The sequence below is a fragment of the Perna viridis genome, chromosome 4 (assembly GCF_037379345.1).
Source record: "Perna viridis isolate PV_CMFRI_1.1 ecotype Kerala chromosome 4, ASM3737934v1, whole genome shotgun sequence".
NCBI lineage: Eukaryota > Metazoa > Mollusca > Bivalvia > Mytilida > Mytilidae > Perna > Perna viridis.
This window is the reverse complement of record NC_142448.1, coordinates 25,472,548-25,497,787: the sequence shown is the minus strand read 5'-3', so window position 1 is coordinate 25,497,787 and position 25,240 is coordinate 25,472,548. Positions and strand designations below refer to the sequence as shown.

At 32.5% G+C, this 25,240-nt stretch overlaps 1 protein-coding gene across 2 annotated transcripts in view; it reads left to right on the top strand.

Moving 5' to 3' along the window:
- The first annotated feature begins 19,576 nt into the window (after positions 1 to 19,576).
- Positions 19,577 to 25,240, top strand: part of LOC148619467 (protein NDNF-like) — a 37,399-nt gene continuing 31,735 nt past the window's right edge. The window contains exon 1 of one of the 2 annotated variants that reach the window (XM_088579364.1): positions 19,577 to 19,604. The gene's annotated coding sequence lies outside the window, so the exon portion shown is untranslated. Of the gene's footprint in view, positions 19,605 to 23,446; positions 23,757 to 25,240 lie in introns of those variants that run through there. The other variant, XM_088579362.1, reaches the window with a different exon arrangement.

Sequence of the window (25,240 nt, the reverse complement as noted above, 5' to 3'; positions counted from 1 at the left end):
AGAGGAGAAGATTTTTTAATCAAATATCAAATAATATTGAAAATAGCAACAAAAAACAAAACAAAAAACAAACAAAAAAACAAACAAACGTCGAAAAAGGACAAAAACTGAAACATGGTTAAGGTTACAGACCACCAATTCAACCAATGAGCATTCGGAACGTACGCAAAAATAGTCCTACGCAGAAATTACCCCTGTTCCTCATAGTGCTGTGAAAAAAGTTCTCATCTTATTTAAAAAATTTAAACAGTTTCTGAAAGGAAAAACATTTCTGTACATTTTATAGGTGCATTTTGCTTCTTGTGATGTGAAGCCTAATCTTCATAATGATTTTTAAATATACCGCTATCTTGTGAAAACACTGGGATTTCCCATGCTATTTATAGACCCTTCACTTCCGGTGACCAGTACTGCACTGCAAGTCTGCTAACCCCACATGCCATTCTGAGGATTGTGAGCTGGCATATGTAGAATCATGCTGATATATAGTCCTCTGCAGGTTAAAGTTAAGGTAAAGTCCAGAGAAGCCATTGAATTTTGTGAAATTAGCATAGAAGCCTATGGGAAGTGGAATTAGTGGTTTTTAGCCTTAACGGATTAAATGAAAATTTGACCACAGATAGATATCATCATTCTGAACACTTTTACTCCGTCTGAATTTAGCTAAACCTAACAGTTTTGGAAATATATGCGAAAAACTACTGTCTGATCCCTATGTTCTATTTTTAGTAACAGCACCCATTTTTTTTCGACGGATAAAAAATTCTCACATCAGTTCTATGCAGGATAGCCCAAGGAACATTCATGCAAAGTTTGGTTCCAATTGGTTAAGTAGTGTCAGAGGAGAAGAGTTTTGAAAAAAATTGTTAACGACGACAGACGCCACTTGATGACAATAGCTCACCTGGCCTTCGACCAAGTGAGTTTAAAATAGGATCAGAAACATCTAAATCCAAGTATAAAGCGATTCATTTTCATTCGTATCCTCATGTCTTTTTTGTTTTTGCATTTTGTTTTCGTTTTTTTTTTTTTTTTTTTTATTTTGTTCATTTCAGTTCTGTTTTTTGTTTTAGTTTTAGTTTTGATTTTGTATTTTTGTTTTTGTTTTGCATTGCAAAGATTTAACATTGCAATTAAAAAAATATTATATGATGAAAAAATGTACTTAATTGTATTTAAAAACTATCAATTTGTTAGTATAAACAACAAGTTTTAGCAAGAAACATAGACTCTGCTGTGCAAATTCAACATTGCATTTAATTTAGAGATGAGATAAAAGGGTGGACCCATGATCCACGGATCATTAAGATTCTATTATTTTTTTTTTGTGATGACTATAGGAAATGGTTCGTGAAGCAGGAATTCATGCACAATTAGCGATTATTGGGATTAAAGCAGAAGACCAGCGCCCTTAACAACTGTAGATTACAGGAACATCAAAGAATTAACTAAATAATTGACTTGAATTTATCAATGACTTATCATTTTAAGATACATTTTTATGCAGTTTTTAAATGTTGTTCCTTGTTTTAAAACAAAATACGAGATAAGACGATTCCGGTGAACTTTAATGTACCTAAAAGAAATTGATTTTGGAATTTTCACATTGAAATGATGATCTAGCGAATAGTTTAATGTGATACCCCTAGTTTCTACAGTTATAGTCCAGACTTTCCCTCAAATTACCAAAGACAATCAATGTGCGGTTGACTGAAATGAAAATGTGGACCTTTCATTTTACATCTGAACATGTATTTACTACACGAGATGTGCAAACGATAGTGTACTCAAGATCGAAATATAAACTTTTTCAGCTCAAAAGCTTATTTTCCACTTGCAGAACGTGGAGTTTTACCAAATTAATGGGAAAAGTAGTTCAAAAGTTTAAAGTTTCTAATAGGAATAGTGAAAACAGAGATTTTGCAATAGTCAAATCTTAATTGAACAAATGCATTGTACCCGTTAGAATGATCAACGTTCATTTTCCTTCTCAAGAGGACACGTATCTGCGTTAGAACAAAAATCATAACCATGCTAACAGTCTGTGAGATTATTTTATCCATATACGACAGAGTTTTAAAAAAAAAGTTAAAAAAAAATAGTTTTCATGGTTTTGAAGTTATCTATAGCTACAGACATAAAGATGAGCTTCCACTCGCAAACTTCAGCAACAAATGTTGTCTGGCATACTTTTTTTTTGAATACCATTCCTGCATATCTCGATAATTTTGTCTGGAGATGATATACTAACGCGTGGCTCTCCTGCTTTTTCTGTGTGCAGAATTACTGGTGACGATTAGCAAGAGATCTGGCTCTTAGGCTTATCTGCGATTTGGGGTTCTGGTGACGATTAGCTAAATACCTGAGAAGCAATGTGGAGTATGAATTACACTGTACGAGATATTTGTTTTCTTCTTAATTTTTAGTTTATTAAGAAGTCTAAAATTATTCAAAGTGATTTTTTCGTCAGTTTCCATTTTGAAAATAATATAATGGTAATTGAGGAGGGTTCCATTCCCTTTTATTCTTTGATATGAGTTATTTCGTTGCCATTTCTCTCTCCACTTTTGCCTTTTCCTAATGAACTAGTCTGAGAGATCTGCTTTCCTTCTGAAAAGACACCATCCATGTTCATGTATTATGTGAAGATAACCCCATCATATCAACTCTGCTACATCACCTGAAAATAATTGAAAATTGTAATATTATGAAAACTGCGGAAGCCCATTGGTATATTAGGTAGATTTATAACGGAAAATTCCTCAGGTATATTTTTCTTTTCAAGACATGACTATGTAGACGGTCACAATGAAAGTGCAATTTGTCATAAAAAAAAACATAAAAAAAATACGAAATATTTACTTCCATTTTTGCTCATTACATGACATAAGTAAATAAATCGTGACATTGTTTTTCTCTTTCTTTATAAACATAGATTTACTTTGATCACAAAGCTTCGTGATACATTTACATGTAATTATTGACGAACAAGGTAACATGAATTAAAAGCGAAGTCCGTACTCGCCATTGCATGGCCACTTCGTTATGTTTTTTTAATAAACTGATGTAATGATAATTAGATACATAGATGTAGCATTCAGAATATGGTATTCAGTTCACGCTTAGGCGAACACTGTTCGTTGTAACACAAATATGGCATGTAGACGTGGCGTGCTTGTTATTTCTTCTAGCCCTGTAACCCCCTCTACTTAATTTCAATACTGAGTGTGTTTTATGTTGGAAAAGATATTCCGAATTTTCACTGGCCCTTCAATCTGTTCTTATGTGGATGTTGCTATTGAAATATCGGATTTAGTATCCAAATGAAAAAGGAGGAGATTTTGAGGTCAGAGTGTTCACACCGTGTCTAACCCCTAACGCAGGTTTTACGGTTCCAGTGTCGGATTTACGGTTTTTCTAACGCCGGTGTTTGTTAATTTACGGTCATTTCCTGGGAAAATAAGTGGATAGCCTTAGTAAATTGCTCTGATATAAATGACGATTTAGTTAATCTGTATAGCAATATGACATTCGCTGCTACAACCTAGAAGCAATTGTTTGTTAACAGAGGTTAGAGTGTCCCGTTTTCTCAATCATTTGTAAAAAAACGAAAGTAAACAGGCGATTTTTTTCTCCTTTCAATTTTTTTCATCTCAAAACGGCCTGTCACTGTCCTGAAATGCATACCAGGCACTCCCCTTGTCAACATTAAGGCTTCAGATTTCTCAAATTTCCCATAAATGCTCTCATTTTCGCCAAAATACGAAATTTGGATTAAACGCTTGGTGTGACGGTTCTAGCAAGGACGGTTGAAACAGCATTATTTTGATATATACTCGTCATTATACACTTGCTATTCGTTTTTTTTTTTTTGGTATTTTTTGTTTGTTTGTTTGTTTTTTGTTATGTTGCTTTGTACGATATTTTTTCTGTCTGTTGTACTTTGGTCCTTCCAACATTATTTTGTTATTGTCTATGCATTTCCCCTTGTTTTTCATTTGGCTATTCGGATACTTCCTCTTAGACTGTTAAAACAAACAAACAAAAATTATCTGAACCTGTTTGTAATATCCAATTAAAACAGTAAACTTCGCGCGATGACTTTGACTTTCGCATTGTGGGTTTTTTTTTTTGTTTTCTTTTACCTTCACAACTAATTCATGGTTTCGAAACTTGCGTTTTTCAAATTTTTCATTATTGCCATAACTAATTCGCTCAGTCTACATGGTATATCAAAAGATAACTTAATAATTTAGTGAATTAGTAAAATCGTATTGATGGAAAGTGAACCATACATGTATCAAACAAACTGTTATATGATAGATAAATTGACAATAAATTATCAACACTGTTTAACTTCGAAATCAAAATTATCGAAAGACATTCCTGTGTTCTAAACACGTAGCAACCCTTTCAATTGTGTAGAAAATGACGTTTTAGTCCACTCCTATATTCTAAACGAAACATGAATTACTCTTCCTTTGAGTGTAGTAACTTATGAAACAAACCACAAACTTAACTCCCATTTAACAAAACAAAAGATAGATGTTTGAATAATTTTCAGAAAATAAATGTTTGATCATTCGTGATTAAATATTCATCAGAGGAATAACTTTTCAATTTTTCATATAATTCTTTTTTCTGATGCTATTTTAGTATTTCCAGAATATTCTGTTACCCAACATGATTCATACTGGTTGTAATGAATACTCCCAAAAGACTTGATATACAGCAAAATAGAATGTCTGAATTGTATTCAACACGGCTTATCTGGAAACAACATCGCCTGCACTAAGGTACAAGAACGGACAAATGTCCACAGGGAAAAGTGTCTAGTAATTATTCTCTGACCTGAGATCTCCTAAAGAAACAGACACAACATATATTAAGAAACATATACATCAATACACTGATAGTGTCTCAGAAACATTTTTTTACAATAAGAGAGGCGGTTGTTTAGTGATGTATCTATAAAACATTGATAAATTATCCTGGTAAAACCAGGTTGATATATAAACCAATGTTGTGAAGAAGTGTATAGTAGGAGCTCTAGAAGTTCTGCAATATGTTGAAGATAAGCCACATCTTGCGTGATTCTTGAACAGACCCTTTCAAATAAGGAGAAAAAATTCTAATAATTATGCAGCTTTTATTGAACTAGACGTGATGTCTGAATTACTTAAGTTTAGAGTCAAAACGGAGGTTATTTTCGTTGGAACTGAAGTGCAATTAGGTGTGATTTACTTATTCTAAGAAGCACTAGAAGTCGCCGTTTTATGAATGGCAATCGTCTCTATAGTCTATGCGTGTCAATGTTAATAGATTAGGGAATTATACAGAATGTCGCTCATTGATAGTAAGCACGATACTACTTTGTAAATAATTCACTCTTGTCTCAGACGTAACAGACCAAACGGAACGGACGTTTGTACGGTGCCTGCCAGATATTTTTCCAGAAATTTTACATTTCGTCGGTTCAATGATATGTCTGAGCGATGATGCCAAGCCTAGAACGTTTCGAACAAATGCAAACAAGTACTAACTAAGATGCAAGCAAGTTCCCTTCGTTCATTTATTTGACTGCACATTTAGAGATAAAAGGGAGCATCCATAAGTTACATACAAACAAGGTAAATAAACAAATTAAAAAGTACAAAATAAATCACAAACACAAACAAACAATGAAACAAAAAATGCAACTGAAGGATAAAAAACCTTAACAACAAATGTTAATGTACATGTACAAATGAACAGTGTTTAAAAAATAACAGACGATCATTTCGTACAATTTATATACCAGTCCACATAAAATTCAGACATTGCCTTTGGTAGAGGTGATTCATGGTATAAAAAACCACCGAAAAAACTGATGCCTTTTCGGTCTAAATATGCTATTTTTGTACCTAGTGATAGCCCTTTCTGTGTATAGATCTACATTTTTGAGAAAAGCATAAATTCTTCCACTAAAATCAACCGAATCAAACTATAAATCGGGAACAATAACTCTTGTGAAGTATACGTACCAACTTCATATACAACTTATATATTATTTACCTCAAAAGTGCAACAACCAATAGACATACTAAGACTAACATGCTCTGTAAAAGTTTTTAAACAAGAAATTAAAGTAACTTGGTGGGTTTCTGACATGCATAAATCACATCCTGTCTGATTTATATGAAATATGCTACATGATAGAAATTTTCTTTTCTTTGAGTCTTTGCTCATATTAGTTCATTGGTTCTTCTTGCGCCGATTGTTCGACGAAAAGCAACGACATCTTGTTTTTTTGTAAGATAATCATGCACATTCTGACCGACTTTTGTTTAAAAACACGCTGTGAAGCAGGAATCTAAATCAGAATTCTCTTATGCTTTCTATGATTAGCTTTTTAAAATATCTACACTTTAGAATGACGAAAAATGAAGCAATAAATTGCAAGGTTACCACAGATACATGTTGCCTAAAACAAATTAATCTTTGTCAGGCATGTAAATCGATCTATTAATTGTAAATAAGTCTAGAAAATTGATGGTGCAATTATCTAGATAAAGAATACGATAAAAAGTTTTATGAATGAAGCATGAGAACCAAAGACAACTCCTACGCAGATGTTTTAAAGAGGCAAACCTTAGAGCCATTTTATAGAATCTGATTGCCATTCATGTACAATTTATACGGCAATCATCTTGTCTGTTTTATTGAATGAACCAACAGCCGCGCCTCCGGTGACTTAAAATAAATTTGTATCGTCGTATATGTTTGCTCTTTAGAGATTACGAAACTTTTGTCAACATTGTTCATCGATATTTTTCGTCAGATTATCGAGGATAATGTTGCCGTAAAAGCTTTCACAGCCTTCTGTGCTTATCACACGTAACAGTGACCGCCTGCTGGTTGTTATCAATCCCAGACACTTACTATATATACATGGAACCATCCCAAAATTATTTGAAAAAGACCAAATATGTGTTTTGCAAAGTTCGATATGCTGGACACTGCTTCAAGAAAAAACCTCTCATCAGCAACATTAGACCAAATACGTACGAAAACTTAAGTTAAAAAAAAAATTGTATACAAAAAGTACTCAAAATCGTAACTATCGTAATAGGAAGCAAAATCCATTATCAAGAGGTCCTACCATGTGCGATACAAGGAATAAAGACTCGGTGTTTCAGGTAACTGAACTTTTGGGTCAACATGGTATTAGACATCGAGCTCTAAAACGGGAACCGGAAAGAAACGCCCGTACATGCCAGATCACAGTTCAAGGGCTTTTACCATACTCTAATTCTTAAACAAAACGTCTTTCCAAAATTATTTTATATTTATTCTTACAGTTTTTTTTCATGAATCTAGGAAATAAATACAATAAATTCAAATATAACAATAAGGCAAGTCATCAGGTGACAATGTCATTGTCATCAAACATTTCAACTACAGATTACATATTTCATGAAATAATACTTTATCGTTTGTAATTACTACCGTCAACATTTTAGCTTGCAAATGAAAGATTTTTGTTCATTTCAATTATTTTTAATACATTTAATATTTTGTACTCTTTAAAAAGGATGCGGTTTTATATATACTATGTACGCGACACCATCAATTTTGCATTTAATCATTACACGCCAGCGTCAAAAAGAAAATAAAAGACAAACAATACTCGATAGGGAAGCATGTCGCAGCCCTTTAAGAAATACTCAAGAAAAGCATACTACCAGTATTGGTTTAAGCATTAGCTCACACGTTTTAGTGGAGTTCGAGTTGCTCATTTACTTTCGTTATTTTGTATGTATTATTTCAGTTACTTTATGTTCTTTGTTGTGTTTGTCTGTTTTCCATGTCTGGTCTTTGTCCCTGGATTACATTCTTTTGATTTTCACTAGAATCTTGGTTCCCTTGATTACTCTTTCAAAAGAACACGAAGAAGTACGAAGACAGGATGGAAAATCAAAAGAACTGATATTTTAACATAAATCAAAAGACAAAGATCAGACGGGGAAAACCGACACACACAACAAAATACATAAAATAACCAAATTTATACGTACAAAGCAACAAAAATAAATAAGCAACTCGAATGCCATTAAAATTTACTGGGAGCATGGACCAGGTGCACCGGTAGGGTAAACATCCTCCGCTTTTCTAGAAACACCCGCCGCATTGCTTATAAAAGGCAAGTCCAGGGTAGACGAAAGCGGAAAGGAAAACTATGACACGTTGAACAATTCGGTTCTCATGGTACAGATTGATACATCGTAACGATCGACAAGTTCATAATGACCAAGTAAACTCAATCTATATTTTTCAATTATATATCTGACGTGTTTTATGTACAGATTTGATTTTAATTATTGACTGAAGCAAACTAGTCAGAGAAATTATAGAATAAACCATAACATTTATTGAAAGTTGAGTAAACACAGACAAACAAACATACAAACATACAAATAAACAGACAGACAAAACAAAACAAAACAACAAAACATTATCATCAATCAGGTACAGTAATTTGAAATCTAAGGAATAGATATAATTGCCAGAAAGTTTGAAGTAAGCAAAGATGACACATTTCGTTAAAAGGGCCGAAAATAATCGATCAATTAATATGATATTAATCATAATGAGTATGTCAAATGATGGGAAAACATTGATAGAGATTACAAACAAGACTTAACGGAGAAACTCAATTATATTACGTCTCATCAATATGAGTCGGAATCGGTAGATATTGTGCTACTCAAAGAAAAAAAAACAAGAACAAATGAACATAACAAAACAATTCATTAGACAACATATCCAGATTTCGGAAAAGTTTTTCATATCAATAATAATGTAAAGTAAGAAGAAGATCCGACATGCTAAAACATTGTGCGAGTACAAAAAGTCATAAAACACCAGACAAGCATTCGATATATGCAAATGGTATAAACACGAATTAGCATTATTTGAATTTTAAGTGTTACAAGTTTGCCTGAAGTGGTATGTAAACAGATCTCTTCTTACGTAGTTTCATGCGATCGGAGAAATAATTTCTAGCACGCGAGACGTTTTTCTCTCAAACATCGACTTGTTGAAATTTGGTGTGAATTTGATAGAGTTCAAAAGAACTGTATAATTTATGATGTTGATTAGAAACAAAGTTTCTTTGTAAAAATAATTCTAAAAATAAAAGTACAATGTTCTCTGTAGATAAAATTACCAGCTTATTACATGAACTATATCCCCTGTATATGAAAAATACAAACTCCAAATGGAAATTCATTCATCAATGGCTTATATAACTTCTTTTGTTTCATAGCTATAAAAATATGAGTGTCCTAGGCAAACCAAAGGTCTATCACTTAATATATTCTACGAGTATGTTTTTTTTTTTTTTTTTTTTGGAAGAAATATTTAAAATATTTGATAACAGGATATTGATACAACATATGAAAGAAAACTATTATTAAAAATAAAACACTAATAGTTGGTAAAGTAACAGAGAAATTTCGTCAATACTTAGTAGTATGTTATAGCTATGGTTATTCTGTAAAGTGCGATGACCCTACTGACTGTGGCGTCACCAACCCTTTCTGATGATTTACTCGTTAGATTTGATACTAAAATTAAACTATAAGGAATAAGTGTCTATTTGAAATAAATTCAATGCTCGTGGTGCACACTTTAAAATAACCTGCTACGAAAAGTACGCAAATAAATGAAAAAGACCATTCTGTATAATGCATATTGTGATTCAATGTAAAAGATCGCCCTGATAGATACTGTACATTGAACTATAACAAACTAAGTTAAATACAGGTTACAGTAAATTTGAATCGTTCCAAAGGACATTGCCACAACTTCTCGACATGTCACGATCTCTGTCATGAAATAGGTTCGAATTCGAACCCCTATTGTAAGATATTTTTTTTTATTTCAACAGTGTCTGACTCCCAGGATAAACGGTACAGTCAAAGTAATAGTAAGTCTAAAACGGTATAAATCATATCATATTTCTTTTTCAACAAATGTAAGTATTAATTCGAGAAGTCCTACTGTTTCACGTAGTTTTAGCAACATCGCCCGTTGTCACCAATAGTCCATGATATAATTGATGCCACATTGCCGTACTATAGACTACATTTCTTAAGGTAGATAGAAAAAAATAAATTGCACAATAAATTATATTCACACGGTCAATTTTTAGGTTATTGTAAAATGAACATTACAATTAATTTTTTTAAAATGTTTATTTGCACTGCAGTGAATTAGCTAGATGACAATAACAAAATTGGATTATATGTTATCTACCAATTACTTTTTAATTTAGTCTCAGTGTGTATCAATTTCTCACAATATTTGTAAACATTGCACTAGGATTTTCTTTAAGGTGTTGTTAAGATTGATATTACGGCAGGGGATATCACCGAGAACAATGTCAAGGCGTCAAAACCTGATATACCTCCCGCCTTGGTAGTATAGATATATTAATGGATGGATCGTTTATGTACATGTTTCACTGTGTCATTGTAATTCCAACTTTTTTATATTTTGAAAAGGTAATAACAATAGAATATGTACATATTGGGGATTTACCTCACGTAAATTGCCCTCGATAACTTCGATATTTCCTGATAACTCTTGTGGCATATTTGGATACTTAACCTACGTGGAACTTAAAGATATATAACTATGATAGTCATCAGAATTCACTTTTGTTATTAAAAACTTAATATTAGATCCATAAAAATGGGGTTTAAAAGCGCCACACACAGGTTTGTAAAAACTACAGTGTTACTATGAATTGACAGATTTTGTTCATGATGTTATCAAATACAATACAAAATGTGACTTTCAACACCCAAATAAACCAAATATAATGACTAATCACATGGTCAATGAATCACTTGGTACTCAAACCAAAACTTACACTGCATAGTTTACAACCAACAATAATATCATGTAACATTATGTGCGTGACCTATAATTTGGAATTGTCCAATAAAGAAAACATTGATATAAATTTATTGGTACAAGTTAGTAAATTGACATTAAATAAATGTTGCGTTGGCATGCTTGCATGATACGTCTTACTAACCATTGTTTATAAAATATGATTTGTTAATACTTATTTTTGTATTTCAAGGGGGAAAGAATTCAATCCTTTGTTTTCGTAACCAAAGGCAGTATTTCTTAGGTTGGGGTAACCTAAATAGAACAAAACTAGTCAAAGATTTCATTTTCAATTTTACTGGGAATAGAGGAATAACGGTAAAACGCCAATAAAAGCTCGAATCCTACTGAACAAAGACTGAGAAACATCGACAGAAAAAAAAATTCTAAAGAAACCGATAGAAAAATAATTTTCTATAGCAACTGATAGAGTACGCACTTTCTTAAAAACGAACATAATAAAAATCTTCTATAGCAACCGACATAACATAAACCTTTTATATCAACCGGCAAAACGCGAACTTCTATATCAACCGACAGAATACAAACCTTTTATGATAACCGATAGAATACAAATCTTTTAAGGCAACCGACAGAATATAAACTTTTCGTGGCAACCAACAGAATACAAACTTTCTATAGCATTTGAGAGAAAATAAAACTTGAATAGAAGCCGCCTGAATACAAACTTTTATAGCAATGGACAGAATACAAACTTTTTTATGCCAAACTACAGAATAAGACAGTCCATACATCCGACAGAATAGAAATTGTTTATGGCAACCGACAGAATTAAAATTCAATAGCAACCGACAGAATACAAAACATTTTTGGCAACAGAGATAATACATACCATCAATACCAACCGACAGAGCAAACTTTATGTAGCAACTTACAGAATATAAACCGTCTATAGCAACCGAAATAGTACAAGCTTTTTATGGCAACAAACAGAATACATACCTTTCATAGCATGTGATATAAACTCACACGTAATACAAAAATCGACAGAATACAAATCGTCCATAGCAACGTAAAGAATTCAAACTTTTAATGCCAACAGACAAAACACAAAATGTCTGTAGCATCAGACAGAAAACAAACTTTAATAACAACCGACAGAATACAAGCTTTTCATGACAACCGACAGAAAAAAAACACAGCAAAAACTCAAAATGTTGCAAACGTTCTTACTAATAAGATCCTTTTTAACACCATGATTTTTTTTTTCAACTAAGCATCGATGAAAAGTGTCGAAATGGCAATGTAGTTCAGCACGGCCTGTTTTTTTATGTCAGAGATTCTTAAAGTACATAATTGATCAATTTACGTGTCGATGTATACATGGGAGGTTATAATAATACAACAAACATGCAGTGTCCACATAAATAAAATGACTTTGAAATACAAAACAGAGAGAGAGAGAGAGACGACAAAAAGAGAGAGAGAGACGACAAAAAGACTCTGTTACCATGTATGATCAAAACTCGTCGATAAATACTTGTCATGTAATAAAAGCATATTTGATTAGTGCATTTAGTACTACAATGTTGAAAATGTGTTAATGCCGGATAAGTCTTGTTTGTATAACTGAAGCAAAATATTTCAAAAATGAGCCCCTTTACACATCTATTAAATTTTCTTTCAAGGGATATGTTTTACGGTAAATATTTGATTCTTTGATATATAAAACTTACAAGTAATTTTAACTTTTGATCAACATAAATAAACAAACTTAATATATCATTTACTAGCCTGCGCTGAAATACGACCGTATTCTTCGTGATTATTATTAAATCAATTAAATTTAATTTTGACCCCTCCCTAATTCATCAAAGGACATCAAAATGACAACACAGCGTTCCTGGCATGCACGTAACCTAAGAGCCGTCTTAAATATGTTCCCAAAACCGTTATCAAATTGAGTATTATTAAGAAATACTCGGACTATGTACGGTACTAATTTCTCAAAATTAAACTTTTTTTAATTAGGAAAGAAGACACAAAAGATTAGCACGTACTCTCCTAATGTGTGTAAACGGTACGACAATGACATCTTGTTGTAGGTTAATTGGCTTCAAATTACACCGACGAAAATTGTTGGACTACGTCACCTACTATGTGTGAGGTAACCGTATGACTGGGTTTAGATCAACTCAAGGCAGGTACAGATTGACTATTTCACCAAGTATGTGAGACAGTCAAATCAGCGAAACCTACATGTTTGAATCGACCATCGACCATGAATTAGTAATTTGTTTGCATCCCGAGTTTTAATTGCATGAACAGGAAACTGCTCAAATAGGCATACAGCCAAACATCTGAAGACATTGGCACTAATACACACGCTATGAATGTACTAGGTAGTTAAACACGGAAGCAATTAAAAATACAAAGCTTATACCACATATAATTAATCATTAATTTAATTTTATATGCTTGTGGTGAGTGGCTTCCAAGACTTTCTACAAGTGCCGTGTTCAATACGAACAATGCAAAAATATTTTTTACGAAGTTATACGTCTTTAGTTTCTCGAATTAATTCGCTTATCGTGTACAACAGTTATATACTTAACAGGGTTTTGACAAAAAAGATAGAAATGACGATACGAATAATTTAAAATAGTATAAGCGTTTCATCGCTTGCTTCCATTTTTTTAAGGAATGTCCAATCCAAACCGTTATTCGTTGACCCTAAGTGATGGATTATTTGCATGTGCCATCCGATATTTTTAAGTTTCTACTATATTTGTTTCGATATAGACATACAATCAATGATTTTCTGTTTTTTTGTTCTGCAATTTATTATAAGAACTAAGTGATCAGTTACAATATAAGTAATTCCATGAAAGAACGAATAAATATCTAATAAAGTCTGATTACGGTCCTAATATAGGATTCTTAGAATATTTTGTACAGAAGTGTAGCTATGTCTAGAAATAAATTCAGAATTAATTTAAGTGAAGCTGAAATATACCATTATTGTTGGGGAATCTGTCACGATTTTAAGGGTTTGGGAATAATTCGGAGACAAATATCTAAGTGAGTCATAACTGATTTCTATAGCCGATTCTGGTAATCGGTGCAAATTGATTAAAATTTTATGATTTATTGTACTTCGCATTTGATGATATATAGTCTTGTACCGAGCGAAGCATTTTAGAATAAAGCATTGCTTGCAAAGAAATAGTTGCATTTCGCAATTCTCTCGAATTCTTTTGCCATGCATATTGCAATAAAAGAGCTTCTTTTATTTAGATTGCTGATAGCATTACATCATTCAAATAAGAAACTTGAACAAAAGACAAAAAACAAACAAAAAACAAAAATACCCAAAAAAAATAATTGAAAAAAAGAAAGAGAAAAGAAAAAAATGGACCCCATCCCAAAAATAACAACAGCAAAATATATAAATAAATATAAAGCAAAACTATCCATTAACATAATCTTGTGACTTTCAGTATTTTTCAGGCAACTTTGTTGGCGATATATCATGCATTTCAGAGAATGTTTGAACAATCGAAAAGACCGTGCTTTGTACTAGTCCGACAGGCTGAGTCAGATTTTTATTTAGTTAACAAAGGAAAAATACTGATACACAGATAGACAACAAATTCGGACAGAATTATTATTCTGACTTCGACCAAACTATTAATCACGGCATCTCTTCCATGCCATAGAAGCATAGAAGCAATGACTATCCATTTTAAAGTCTTTGTCTACAAAATAAACATTAACTCAATGAGCAATGCGGAGTCCATTAAAGGACGTGAATTATGAATAGTTAATTATGATATGTATCGTAGATAACTCTCTTGTTAAAAAATGCTGCATCTTTAAAATCAATTAACAAGAGCAGTACCTAAGCTACACACAAGGAAAAACCTTAGATAAGAATTAAACTCCGTAAATATGGAAGGTACAAATGAGGAAAAATCCTTGGAAGAGACCACACTGGGAACACTGATGGTACAAACAAGGGGAAATCCTTGGATCAGACAACACCATGAACACCGATGGTAAACAAACAAGGGAAAATCATTATATAAGACAATACCGTAAACACTAGGGTACAAACAAAGGAAACTCCTTAGATCAGACAACACCGAGAACACCGAAGGTTCAAACAAATGCAAATCTGGGATCAAACAACACCGTGAATATGGAAGGTACAAATAAGGGGAAATCCTTGGATCAGATAATTCCGGGAAATCTAAGTTACAAACTCCAGGAACACTGACGGTACAAACATGGGAAAATCCTTCAATCAGACAACACCGTGAACACCGATGGTAAACAGACAAGGAAAATCATTAGATAAGACAATACCGTAAACGCTGGGGTACAAACAAGGGGAAACCTTGGATCAGACAACTCCGGGAACACTGAAGGTACAAACAAGGGGAAATTCTTGGATCGGATAATTCCGGGAAAACTAAGGTACAAACTAGGAGATAACTCCGGGAACACTGAAGGTACAAATAAGGGGAAATCCTTGGATCAGACAACTTCGGTAACACTAACGGTACAAACATGGGGAAATCCTTGGATCAGACAACCCTGTGAACACCGAGGGTAAACAAACAAGGGAAAATCATTATATAAGACAATACCGTAAACACTAGGGTACAAACAAAGGAAAATCCTTGGATCAGGCAACTCCGAGAACAATGAAGGTTCAAACAAATGCAAATCTTGGATCAAACAACACCGTGAATATGGAAGGTACAAACAAGGGGAAATCCTTGGATCAGATAATTCCTGAAAAAAAAACTAAGGTACAAACAAGGAGATAACTCCGGGAATACTGAAGGTACAAACAAGAGGAAATCTTTGCATAACACAGGAAACACCGATGGTACAAATGAGGAAAAATCCTTGGATCAGACACACCGGAAAAACTGAATGTAAAAACAAAGGAAATCCTTGGATCAGACAACACCAGGAGCAACAAAAGTAGATTCGATAAGACTATACCGGGAATACCAACAGGAAACGTATGAAGAACCAATCCTACAAAATAAAAGAACTACAAAAGTAAGTACACACTGAAAAAAGGACGAACTCCAGTCAACCATTCAATCCATCAAATCAATCGATGTATGAACTTTATAATTGTAACCTTCTTGACACGAATTTTTAACGAAAATTTTTACCATAATTCATTTAAACAAAAATTGATGCCTATCTTGTTATAATAAAATCTGTTTGATGTAATGTCTAAATGCTCAAGAAGTAACTCTTAAGTGTAAGTGCTTATAAGAAACAGGCAAATGGGACAATTCATAAACATGCATGTCAAAACCCCACCGATCTGACATTATTATATCACTCAAGGATACTTTCTCTACTTGAAAAAAAAACTATTATTAAATTTCTGCATCACTGAATTTTTTCAATAGAATGTTAGAAAAATGAAGTTTTTGACAGAGTTATCTGTCCTTGAAATGTTCATTTTCAGTGCATTTCAATGAAATTACGATTCAATGTACCAACATGATATGGAAAATATTGGGTTTTTTTGGTATTTTTTCTTGATTCTGGTGGTGCAAATAGTCAAATGACAGTATCAAAATGATAGTTTTTATCATGTCTCAACCATTGCTTGATTCTTACAGAGACTGACACTTAAGTACAGCTCTGCATTAAAAACAGGCAGATGCTATAAAAGATGATTCATGCAATTCTCAAAACCACACATTTTTTTATTGCAAATCTTTCTGTAGGCCCTATAGAAACTGCATTAAGAAATATAAGTGCTAATAAAAGTAGTCCACTGGAGATATTAAAACTTAACATTTTGTTATGTTCTACTACAGAAAAAATGGGATAATTTCACACCAGAACATTTTTCACTATAACCAGTCCAATAATATTTAAAGATATATAGGAAAATCCAAATACTTTTTTTTATCGGAAATCCTTCAGTAGGCCTCATTGAAACTGTATTCAAAATAAAAGTGCAAATGAAATTTTCCCACTCGAGATATTAACACTTAAATTTTGGTTATGATCTACTACAGAAAAAAAGTACAGGGAAACTTCCCGTCAGAATTTTTACAATAGAACCAGTCAAAAAATTATTCACGATAAGTAGCAGATCCAAGGACACGAACATAATAGGAGTTTATTTTCATTTTTTTAATGAAAATGTATTCAACAGTTTCATTTTTTATCTTAAGATATGATGAATCCCCCCTGCCTGGTTTTTAGGCAGAACAATACTTAATCAATATAGAAAAATGAAAAACGATATTTCATATAAAGTCATCTTCATTTTAACATTACCATAAAGTTCAAAAGAGCAAAGGAATCTACGCAATGCAAAGCTTCATGTAATAAAATATCTTGAATAGTTTCTTTTTTTTTGGTCATGATTTTGTTTAAACATCTTCGTATTTTCTCACAACGTCTGAAAAACTAATCACTTTGAAATAAAATACGCTGAAATATGTTTTGACTAAATTGAAAGATTTTAAGATTTATTTCTTCATAATATATTTTAATGACAATAACTCCATTTAGAAAATGCTTTGTTAAACGATATATATTGCCCATAAATAAAATATACTTTTTTTCGTTATATGACTGACTCACACAGTCAAGTTCAAATTCTGCAGAAAATAAATGAAATTTCAAAAAACATTAATAACCATTTGTAATATTGGCTTCCGGGATAATAAATTTTAGTTACATTTCATTTTCAATAGTAAAAACTAAATTGAATCCAACTAAAAAGTCCCTTGGTGTATTTGAAAAGCTTTGTGGCATATCATTCTTAACAATATGGAAAATGTCTCTGTCGTTTGTTTATTTTGAGAAAGTCGCGGAATCCACCATATGAAATGACTCAATGACCCATGTTCTAATTTCCTTGGAAAGACAAGTTGGAGTTTTCAACTAATCTGAACCAATCTCAACCAATCAAACTTTATACAAATCTTGTAAGTTGTCATACATGTTGTCATGTTGTCATGGATACAGTTCAATTTTTATTGTACCTAAGGCAACAGATCAAAAAACGTGTTGAACGACATTGCTCTCCTTCACTGAAACTGACTTAATGTCAATTGACTATAGTTTTTTTTTTCAAGAAAGAACTCGGTTGAGTTAGTTGATGAAGTTGTAGAAAGGATGCACAATGTTCAACGATGAAGTATGATTATTGTATTTAAAAAAAAGTATTCATTTTATTAGTTAGGAGCTAGTCGGCCATCACATGATCAGTTTATTTTCTGTTACTAGAAAAGATGAAATCTTTTATTCAGTGTGTATTATTTGTTTGATACTAATTGCTTGTTATTATCTATGAACTTGAGAGTAATTTTCTGTTACCAAGGAAACCGATTGGACAAGTGGGGTCTCAGAAATAAACAAATATGTAGTAATATCAAAGACCACTGAAGTATATTGAATTATACCAATAAACAGCGCTAAATAATTTTGGTTTTCACGAAAAACATGAAAATACAGTTTTGACTTACATCGCTGCTGTTTCTCTTTTGAAATTACTGCTGGTTGAATAAAAAAGCCTTCTACATCTTGTACAATTCACTGCTACAATTTTCCGCTCGTTCTACCTACATGTCTGACATTTTGCCTATTTGTGCATCGCCGATTTAGATTATTTTAATGACTTAAATCTTGGTCAATTACTGACGTTAACAGTTTCCTTCATTAAAGATTTTATTACAGACCATGTGTTTAGCCCTTTTATTTTTTAAATACGGGTCTTTGTAAGGACGAAGCATGTGCAATATGGTCTAAAATCCCACTAAATTAATAGTGTAATTTTATTATTTGTTCCATTAGAACTAAGAATTAATTACCAGACTTGTCTCATCTTTATTGTATGTTAGATAAATTGTAAATTACATAGCAAATTGAAAATTCGTTGTGGAACAGTATTGATTTCAAAATTGGAAGACAATTTCGATTTTAAAAAATATACTCCTGGTGGGTGTGGTTTTACACGCGTATTTTACCTGATCCTTACAAGGACTTGTACATTAGGACAAATAAATAAAGTAACGAATACTTTTGATGATCAGACAAAAATCAGGAAGTGACAATAGATCATTTAGGAGCACCTTTCAACATAAAAAAGTTAAAAACATCTACATCCTTATAATTTAATTATCAAAACTAATTAGATACATCTTAAGAATTATGTTTTATTGTAATACCGTGTTTGATTTGATGGCAAGATTTGTAGAGTCATACCTATATTGTGTTTAGAACATTGTTGCAATTTGTATCATTTAAAATTATGAGAACTAGTTTTTATGTTTGACTTTAACCTATAAAGAAAAACGTAAATAACTTAACTATCATTACTTTAAACTTAATTGTATTTCTAGATTTAAATCACGTTAATTAATGGGAAGTTTTTTTCTATAACCATCACTGCATCAAAAATGTTGGCTGGTAAGAAATAATACCACAAAAATAATAACTATTTTTTAGGTAGTAAAAGTACAGCTATGTACTTGTGGTGAAAAAGCAACAAGTATGGATGGTAGGATGTGTGTAAAAAGGGATGTTGTTAAACTAGTCGTTGCATTGTCTCATCAATATAGTTTGTTTAATTTGGTTGTGGTTAGACTTGTGTAAACAATGAATATCATTACGGACGTCAAACGTGTCTCCAAAAAGAGAGACATGTAAGTATATTGTTTTTTTTTCTGTCGTCAAAACGACTTAATAGAGGTTCTATTGATAATGTTATTTTTGATCATTCTTTTTAAGTGAAGAGTTGAAATGAATACAAAAAAGGCAAAGCGTTTAAAAAATATTGGAAACCACAAAATTCGTTAAACTAATAATTCAAATATTCCGTTTAACATGCGTACATATCTAAAGACTTAACAACATGGTATATACTATAGCAAACAGCTGCACAAGAATCAAAAGAAGGACGTCCAATATATGCAGGGTGTCCAGAACATGAATGTCTCAAAATGTTTCTGTCAGCGCTGAGCTGATGTTTTAGAAAGTCTCACCTCCCCCTGTTGATCGAGACACCAACCACAAAAAACATGATATGGCATCAACAAAAGTCGTTTATACAGCTTCGTCCATCATAGGCAGAGTCTAAAATCATAAAACTCCATCTTTAGATTTTTTTTATGACCTATTTCCAACCTGATACTGCACCCTTTGCAGCTCTGTCGTACTCAGTAATATCATTGCTCAGTTGCTCAAGCCTTGTAATTGTTTTATATTCTGAATTACGCCAGCATTGTGCATGATACAAAGTAAAAGAAGCAGTTATTATATCTGTTGATGAGATTGGAAGTATAAGAAGAATTGCACCATAATTATCTAAAATCGTTTTAATTTTTTGTCAACAGTACTTTTATCAATCAAAATGAACGTATCTACATATGGGAACATAGCTAACGTTATTCACACATATAAATCTTGTTAACGCGAAAGCCATGTTTTATAATTATTTCGTCCTATTCGTAGACGAATAATTATTGCAGAAAAATTCACAAATTTGTAATTATTACATATGCACCTTTTTAGTTAACTTTACGGTTGAATATTTTTTATAATATTACATTGTTTTGCTAGTCACTGCGATTTTTATTTAAAAGATTATGACTGTGTTATTTGCATATCATCATTCTTTTTTTCTCTGCTGTGCCCTTGATGATTTTTTTCATTGATTAAGGAGGTAGACTTAGGGTAAGGGACACAACTCTTACAAATTATTGGAAAGTGTGTATTTAGCTTTTAACATCAATCTCATGTAAGCATCAAAGTAACTTGAACTGATTTCATTGTTTTAAATGAAAGCTTGATAAGCTTTGATGAAATTGAATATGATACACATGATTTTGGTTGACCACGTCACAACTTAAATCATGACATTTTAAAATTCCCCTTTTCAGTTTGATATTTCACCCAAATGTCCAAATTTTTATGGTTTTTAAGTCGCAAATATTGTTTGCACTCGTAATTTCAGTACTTAATAATCGCATTATGATTTGCATGTAGTTATACGCCACACAATGCTGCAGATCCTCGCCGTGTTTACCGCCACAGCATCATGGTTCTAGCTTCATACGAGATAAAAAAAAAGGGTACCTCTTAAGTATCATACACATATGTTCTACGCGTGTTTCTTGCTTGTACGAGAACGGAAAGTTTACATGAAATGATCGGTTAGCTTTGAACATTACCCAGTTTCCGATTCAAGCACTGAGACTCGTTACAAGACTATGAAGGTCACATACATTAGAACGCCCCAATATTAATGAATATTCATCACCACCTGCTTAATCTGGTTCCTAAACTGGTTCCCTGGTCAATATCATAAGCGACCCAAAGATCGCTACAACGTACTTTAAAAAATACCATACGCATGTCTATTCGAGCATTTTGCTTGTATTAGAACGGGAAGTTTACATTAAAAGATAAAATTATCGTTTGGTATTGAATGTATGTAATATATTACCCAGTTTCCGATTCAAACAAAGACGTTCGTTACAATTTGTTATATAAAGATCATATATATATACAACGTCTCAGAATGTGACGACTCTATTCACTACACTGCTCCATCGGATCAAATTGATACAGGGAAGATAACGTAAACTTATAAAAGGGTCTGAAAAATTCCCAACGATGTTAGAACTGTCAAATTTGCGAAGCAAATTTCTGTCGTTCCCTCCGCGGGACTCGAACTCGTACCGCTGTGACATCCATGGCAACACCGCCTGCACTAAGTCCAGCGCCCTAGACCACTCGGACAGCTAGACTACATAAAAATATAGCTTTTGCTGGCCGGGTGATTCCTCCTCGTAGGATTAATCTAGGGCTGTAAGTACACGATATATGGTAGTACGGGACAGTTCATCTAGGTGTTATTATGTAGGATAGAGGATCAAATTAACGATGCATGTCACAACAAATATATATATTCAGGACATCGATATCTGTTTATAGCCATTGACTGTTGTTATTTTGTTCTAGATGATAGAAAACATTCTTGTCATAACGGTTACGAAAGAGTAGGCAATAATATCAAGGGAACCAGGATTTTAGCGGAAGTCACCCGATTTTAGAGCATATCGTATTTGTACCATTTAGAACACTAACAACTAGGTCATTTAACATAACCGCAGTTATTTAAGAGTTTGACGAACTTGTTCCTCTATCTCACACCCGAAACCTCACCTAATTATAATGAATTCTAACATTATATCAAACTATTCCGTCAACACCATTTACAAAGTGTTGAACATGACGTGAAATAATGTCATGTTTAAATTCACTCGGATAAGGAAGTAAGATTTTGGGCATGTCGGTTAAAGATGGCCATAACTGATACTCTAAAAAGTTCCCCTGTTGCACTGTATCGTAAAGTGAAAATAACAACGCTAATACAACATTTTAACGACTTATTTTAGACAATTTATTAAATATTCGCTTTCATATCTATGTTTGATTAAGCTTTACCAAACGTATATATTGGTCACACTATTGAACTACAAGGAAATAAACATACATAAGACAAAAATACACAAGTTCTGTACAAGTTGGTATGATTTTCCTTTCATGTATAATTCATGATAAATGACAAAAGATGAGGGGAAAACGTTGCACATTTTAAACACGTTACTACTGGTAGTTGTTCAGAGCTTCCCTTTGCTTCTATTACATTTAAATTGAGTTAATTTATTTCATGTCTGTTACCACTGGTCCAACCCTTTGATATAAGGGGTTTGTAAATCATCTATAATAAGGCCAAAAATTCGAAGTCTTGTTTCCTGCTACCACCAAGAAAGTAAAGGTAGGTAGGAAAATTATTTTATTTTTTCAAAAACATTTTACACTGAATTAATGGCGAGATAATCTAGACTATAACGATGCAAAATGCCATAAAACGTTTAGGACATGCACAAAGAGCTAGGGTAGGTAGGGAAACAAGAAAAAGACATTATTTTTTTGGCCTAATATTGTTTTGATTTTCTTGTTTCTAGTGTTGTTCTTACTGTGTTGTCGTTCTAGGGAATGGTAATTCGGTTTCTTTTTAGATTATTTCATCTAACTCGTATATTTTGTTAGGGTTTCTTTATTCAGTTTTCTCTATTTTGTATTTTTTGTTCTCGCATATATCCATGTAAGATAGAATGTTAAAAAGACGACAAATTGTTTCATTCATGTTGATATGGAGTTATACACATTGTGAAATGTACGTTTCGATTGGGTTTAATATTTATATATTTCACTTACATCGCCCTGTTTTAAATCTGGAAAACAAACAGAAAACTGTCGCATTAGCCATATTAGAAATTTGTGTATTTGCACAGCTTTGTAAAATATATCTAAATTTCAACTTCGCGAATAGTTAAAATATTTGGACAACAAATTATTGTGATTTAACTGTGAAAGTGTTTCCTTTAAATAACAGACTTAAATAGATCACATTTTAATATTTTATCATTTTAAAGAATTTTGTGTTGGAAGACAAATCAAGGTTTTATTTTTCGAGAGATTTTTTTATAACAAGTGTTGTGTTACTGTTGCTAGTGTTCGTGCACTTCACCATTGACATTGTTGTTATCGGAATCCTTCGTGGTGTTCTATTTAGTACTCCAAAACAGATTTCTTATGTAATAATTCCTTGAGGAATATTTCAAATTTTTTTGAGATAAAAAACGTTTATCTGTTGAAGTGGAGTAGTTTAACTTAAGTATGTGTACGTAATGTTTAGGTTCGGACATTTAATTTAACGCAATGGCTAAGAAACTTTTTACGCTGGTGATATGAATCCGGAAATTTAATCATGTAAAAAATATAAGGTAAGATAAAATACATACAGGATTAGATTTGACAGCTCAACTAAATTAAAGACGCTATCAATTAGCATGTCTGACTTAACCGTATCCAGGAAATGTCTTATTATTGAAATAATGATGCATATTTCATCATTTATATTCTGTTTTCTTGTAAAAATTATTTTTTCCATCGTTGACTGAAGATCTGGGATTCTCAAATAATGCTGTTTCTGTTGTATTCCCTTGATTTCATGAATAACGAAACAGAATGTTATGTTCATGCACTGTTTTATTTACGTCTTTGTCGTCTTTCCTAAAAACGATGTTTCCCGCGGAAAGTAGCATTTAGTTCCTGCATGATTTAACATTACCTCTTTACGAAATTTTGGATGCTTACGGCAAAAATGAATTTTCCAACATTTATGCCATTCAAAGATAACGCCTGGGTCCTCTGGTCATTTCCGGAGTAACCAACATGGGAAGGATGCATTTCTTTTTGCCTATTTATTGCCATCAAACACAATGCGGGTGCTTTTTGTATTGTTTATAATTATACAAATGCCGAAGAAGATGGTTTTGTTTGTTGTAATTGTATAGATATGGATATCATAATGTGAAACGGGGCTTTCTATGACGTAACAAGGATGATGGCCAAGAAATCCTACATTATATTTGATGGCAATAAATAACCAAAAAGAAATGTATCCATCCAGTGCTGGTTCTAAACTGAAGTGACCTGAGGACCAAGGCATTAACTTTGAATGGCATAATATTCGATATGTATCTTAATTGGTCATATACCTAAGATGCATTCGACATCATCATCGTTGGAATGAAAAGACAAGTAATAAAATTGAGAATTCACTAATCATTATTAGAGGAAATGCCTATACAAAATTCACGAACTTGTCAATTAAGTTGCAAAATCAACGTTAAAAAAATCAATATAATGAATCATCAAAACGCATGCCATAAGATGCCTTTTTCCGCTGCATTTATTTAAGAAGGTAAAAAAGTTTACAATCTGACTCGGTCATTTTAATTATTCTATTTTCAAAGCTAGCTGCAAGACTGACTTCTCTGAAATCTTTGCCCAAAACCTCCATAGTCAAAACTTGCTGTTTTTGTGCTTGTGCTTGTTGTGTTTGTTTTTTTTTCAGTTTTGTTTTGGTTTTTTTTGCGTGTTTGGGAGGGAGGGTCATGGTAATGGAGTATAATCGTTGTAATCTACAATAGCATTAAGGTTTTTATGAAAATAACGTCACAACCGCTTTTCTTATCTGTTGTACTCGATGAATGCATGGATGATTTTAACATGTAGTTCTATGTGCACAGTTTCATTTCACCAAACTAAAATGGACTTTGTACAACTAATTCGTTTAAACCACAATAGTGTTGAAACCCATGTGTACGTCAAGTATTTAATATGTATTCCAACTATTCTAGGTATACCGTGAGTGCTCAATTATCATTGAGGCTATATATATCGTTTCTTTTTTTTTAAGTCT